The 5582-nt window shown below is 38.3% G+C and overlaps 1 protein-coding gene and 1 long non-coding RNA gene across 2 annotated transcripts in view; one reads left to right on the top strand and one right to left on the bottom strand.

Annotated features, from left to right (window-relative positions):
* The window catches only part of LOC117504818, a 3434143-nt gene that overhangs the window by 962815 nt on the left and 2465746 nt on the right, over nucleotides 1–5582 (top strand). The gene's annotated exons all lie outside the window — the stretch shown is intronic.
* Nucleotides 1–5582, bottom strand: part of LOC117504873 — a 241270-nt gene that overhangs the window by 14748 nt on the left and 220940 nt on the right. The gene's annotated exons all lie outside the window — the stretch shown is intronic.

A 5582-nucleotide genomic window follows, 5' to 3' on the forward strand; every position in this document is an offset into this window, starting at 1 on the left:
AGACTGTGAAAAATCTTTCACTTTTGAATGTCTTTTCAATGTAAAAATGCTAGCACAGAGCATGTGGCAGGCGGTGGAAGAAAGAACGGTGTCCAGCTAGGAACACAGTGGGTGGGGTCGTCATAACGATGGGCATGCTAGTGCGCGAGTCTAAAGTCATGCCCGTGTCAGGGGGCCTTTACAAGAAGTTGTGATAGCGGAGTACATACTGTTCCTGGGAAATGGAAACAATCTTATACAACCTTAGCAAGAGCACAGTGACACATTAACATCTCCTTTTGACATTATTAGAAGGGATGTCCCAAGCCTAAACTCAGTATCGTAATCGGATGCCGATACGGCTATGTTACGAGAATCGGTTGCTATTGGTTTTGGAAACGTTATCGGGCAGATTCACAGTACTTTTCAAAGTCATCACACTTGAGAAGTGCGGGAGAGCAGTCGTGTGTAAAGTATGTACAGGAGTGGACTTAGTACACAGCCCTGGGGAGCACTGGTATTGATGGCGCTGGTAAGTGAAATGTGCCCCCCTTAAGTGTTCTGAACTTACACAGACGGTGATCAGGAAGAGAAATTAAGACAATGAGACACTGTCCTCATTTTGTGGCAAAGTAATGGGACAGTTTCATTTACAATGAGACATTATAAATGTTTCCAAATTCAAATGTTGTATAAGATGTAAAAGGTTTGACTTTATATTCAACATCTCCAGGGATGAATTGGATAAATGAAAAAAGCTGAAACCAAAAATTACCAGGGGGCATGCCCCCCCAAGAAAAAAATTTGAATTCTAGAAGCTGTGAGATGCAATCTGGTGCTATTGCAGATAAATTACAGAGAGTGCAGCTCCCATTTTGGTGAGAGAGAGAAAAAAAAAAAACAACAAAAAAAACTTCAAAATCACTCGTCTGGTAGTAGGGATGGGCCTCGATAAGATTTTAATTGCCATTGATACCATTATCGATTCCCTTATCGATACCGCTTGTGAATTTTTTGTGTACTAAAAGTAGGTTTTACAGGTTTTCTATGTCAGCGGGTCAAAGAGCTTTTTCTTGTTGTGCACCCTCTCCGTGGAACGGTCTTCCTGTGACCGTGAGGCAGTCGGAGTCCGTGGACATTTTTAAGTCAAGACTTAAAGCCTATTTTTATTCTCATTCTTATGAATAGTTTTTATTATTTTTTTTATCTGTTTTATTCTTTTACTTCTGTTTTTATTTATGTATTTGAATTTTTTAATTTATTTCTTTTAATTTTTTTTATGTTGAACTGTTGTATGTGAGGCACTTTGAAACGGCTTTTGTTATGATTTGGCGCTTTATAAGCCGATTAAATTGAAATTGAACATCTGATTGAGTCTTAAAGTAAATAAATGTGAAATTGGTCACTGGATCCTTAACGTCTGGACATAAACTCTACAAGGTGGATCCTTGGTCTCTGGACATAGAAATAAACAAAATCTGTAGTTATTGTCAAAACCATTCCTTTCAGACATTATTGGCATGAATGTCTTTCCATACATCTGAGCTGAGCTCTTGCAGCCAGCTGTGCTACACGTCAGGATGTAATTTATAAAGACGGAGAAAAAAAACATTTTAGTCGATTGTAGTTTCTTGTCTGTATTACGTTTGTAGGAGGTGTCATTTTATTTAAAGTGGCAATTCATTTTGAAGTCATTAATTCCGAGTGGACTGTCTCAGCAGAGAGCTGCGCAGTGTTTGGAGCTGTGCGAACGGAACGGAGGATGACTCTCGTTTCTTGACTACAAATCAAATCAATTTTATTTATATAGCGCCAAATCACAACAAACAGTTGCCCCAAGGCGCTTTATAGTGTAAGGCAAAGCCATACAATAATAACACAAGACAAGAGTCCCAGTTAGTGACTTTAATCCACACAAAAGTCACTCACGATATTTTAGTGGCTTTGAGAGGGGTTAAGAAGTGGACTTGCTGTTTCTGAAGAACAGCGAATCAAAGAACCAACAAGCTAGTGGATGGAATCATTGCTTCATTGGTTCACGCTTCAAAGTGGTGTCGTGCTGCAGAAACGGTTGATTACAGAGCCACTGCAGGGTCGTGAATAAATTTAGATTGCCGGCAAAACATGGCAACGTGCCATTTTGCTGGTGCCGTATACGATGAAATATCGTCCAGTTCAACTTTGCAGAGGGCGCCGCCATGTTGAAATAAACTCTACGATGATGTCATTTGAACGAGCCAATTAGCGAAGTGATCCGGTCAAATATCACTAGGTGCCTGTTTGTCGTATCCAGCAAAACATAACCTGCCTATCTTTTGTTGTGTAAACATCACTTTTTTCATGAAATTAGAAAATTATTACAATAATATTGTCCAATTGAATGAAATACTGTAAAAAAAAAAAGTGAACAAACAACAAATTTTTCCATAGAGAAAAACGCTGCTCGGTCAAAGGCTTTGCCTCCATTATATTAAGTGTTGGCTGAACTTATTTAACATAATATCCAATCATCGTCTAAATAAACCACATAGCGGCTAGTTAGCTTAGCCCTTAGCCAATAATGCCAAATAACTTAAAACATCCCCACTCGGCAGGAATCACTATCAACACCACGCAACATCCATCCCCGATAAAACAGAAAACCCTCTGCAAATAAGTAACTCACCCTCTTCACGAAGGAATTCTACTTTAAAAGCAGCGTTGTTGGAGTCAAAAAATAACTGGTCCTAACGCGACCGAAGCTACCAGCACATTGGGGCTGTCCACATCGATGCCTGACCTAAATAACAACTAATACAACTACAGAGACTTTACAACACAACGGATTTGCACTGATCTAAAAAATGACCCAGGCGACTGGCAAAAAAAAAAAAAAAAAAAAAGCTGAAATCCACCAAAAAGAGGAAGTGATTCCAAGTGATTAACATCACTTGGAGCAGGTGGGATGAGTTCATCAGTGAAATCACCTGCTGGAGTCAGTGGCTGCAAAGAAAACCTGCACCCTCTCGGCCCTTTCTGGAACAGTTTGGAGACCACTGGCTTGGACCCATAATTATATATAATAAGACTGCAATAATATAGAAAATAAAACAGTTTACTATAGGAGTATTCATTTATGGGCAACATGTGGCTTTATGGTTACGGCTGTTACCTCACAGCCAGAAGGCTGTGGGATTGATTCCCAAATGTGTAATAATCATGCTGTCTAATCAGCATCTTGATCTGCCAGCACACCTGTGAGGTGGGATGGATGATCTTGACAAAGAAGAAGTGCTCACTAACAGATTTGTGAACAATATTTGAGAGAAATGGGTCTTTTGTGCATATAGAAAATGTTTTAAATGTTAAGTTCAGTTCATGAAAACAGCAAAAACAAAAGTGTTGCATTTATATTTTTGTTCAGTGAATGCAGAAAATATATTTAACACACACTTCCAAAAATATACATTCTTTTCACTTTTGTGTTGTGTGAAATTTTTTTTAATCACAACAATAATAATAGTTTTCATCATACTAATAATTATGATGATGATTAGGATGCTCTGAATAAATTAATATATTATATACAGACATAATACATACACAGACAATAGGAATGGACGCTAATTTCAACAGGGTCATCAAACCTTCCACAGTGATTCAAGCTGCATATTCATTTATAACGTCAATCAATGAATAAAATTAAAATCATTTAACGAATAAACACTAAAACAAATACCATCGTGTGATGAAACGTCAATAAACATGATAATATCCGATAATATTAGTTCCTACTGAACAAAAGCAGCTAATTAGTGCTCGTAAATATGAACATATTCTGTTCACTTGACATAGAATAAAGATCATATTGATTTGTGTACTTTTTTGTCTGCGCAAACTGTGTATCTGTGCTGTTAAATGTGAGTTTAAAGGCGACGAGGTTCAAATGCGCGTTCCCGCGAAGGTGGTGCATTTCACGGCAGGGGTGCTGAATCGGGCACAACACCTGTTCACAAACGTGTTGATGCGAACAGCTTAATGCTAATTTAACATTGAAAACGCCATAGACATGCTAACGCGTTAGCATCGGTCCCGTTTTTAAGTTATAAAATACATCTATCAACTGTTTCAGAAGACCATGACAGATCGGTTTAACATTAAAAATATGAAATATTAAGACATATGCTCTTCAGGGTTTTAGTGGGAAAAAATGAGGATAAATCGAAAAAAAAAAATCCACGAATCATAGATCGAAGCACTGCTTCGACCTGAAGAATCACTGCTTCGATTGGTTCCAGGTTCAAAGCAAAGCCGTGCTGCAGAAAAGTTGATTACAGACCCGTTGCAGTTCTGTAATCAATGTAGAAAAATGATCATTTTCCTGACAACTGCAAAAAAGCCTACCGGACATGCCTCATGACAAATCGGCCTGACTTCATTGCAGTCACACGTAATCAGTGGTGTCTCTGGGTAAAAACACGACTTTTTTCGTGTGTCTTTTTTTGTAATGCGGCATGGCGCATAGAAAATGTATCGGAGTAGAAGTATGCAATTAAGGTCGGAAATGTACTCGTATTGAAGCAAAAGTGAAAGTAAGCCGAATTAAAAAAAAAACTTAAGTAAAGTACAAAGTCTCCCAAAACGTGCTTAAGTACAGTAGTGAAGTATTTTTACTTCGTTACTCTACAACACTGCCCACCAGTCAATATGCATAGAACAACACTGCCACCTACTGGACCGAAATGTGAATAGCAACTTACATATTTGTGGATTTCAAGTGAAGTTTTGTGCTGAGAATGTCTCAATACTGTGTAAGTGAGCAACACGATGAATGCGTGGAATCGGTTATCGACAAATGCTGAATCAGACTTCACAAACAGAATTTTCAGTTTTGCAAATGTTTTTGTGTTTGTGGATCACAAAGGACGTGTACAAATCAAGGAATATTTGTAAATCACCCTCTGTGCATTTGTAAGTATTAATGAGACAAATTTAACTCCATATGACTCTTACTTTTGTCCCGTTCATGTCCACTTAAACTTTTTTTTTTTTTTTTTTTACACCACTATCGATGTCTTTAACGTGGTCTTCGTCCTCTCTGTAATTTTGATCATGTTACAGATGCAGCTCAACAAAACAAACTTGCAGAAACTCAAAATGTCCACATCCGGGTTCTTTCAGTGACTTTAGATATTACAGAGATTCTGATTGGATGAAAGTTTGCTGTTGTAGAAAAAGTAAACAATGATGTTGAGTGTTTTAGTTTGGAGTTTCAGCAGCGCCATTACGGTTACCATGCAGATGAGGAAAGATTTAACTGGCACCGATGACCCGCGCTGCACCAACACCCAAACATTTTCGCTCCGGATTTACACTGATCTCAGAAATGGACCAGAAACCCAGAAAAACTGAAATCCACAGACAATTTTTTTTTCCCTTGTCCAGTGAGGTTTTAGGATCAGTGGAATTTATCTGCTGAATCCAGATGTTTTTCTGGAGTCAGACTGAATTTGTCAAACTCAGACTGTGTGACTCTGAGTGAACACAGTGTTTGATTTTGGAGTTCAGTAACATTCACTCGAGTGGCGTCTCTGGGCTCTTTAAGTGCACACTTTGATCTCATC

This window comes from Thalassophryne amazonica, chromosome 23 (genome assembly GCF_902500255.1).
Source record: "Thalassophryne amazonica chromosome 23, fThaAma1.1, whole genome shotgun sequence".
Lineage (NCBI taxonomy): Eukaryota > Metazoa > Chordata > Actinopteri > Batrachoidiformes > Batrachoididae > Thalassophryne > Thalassophryne amazonica.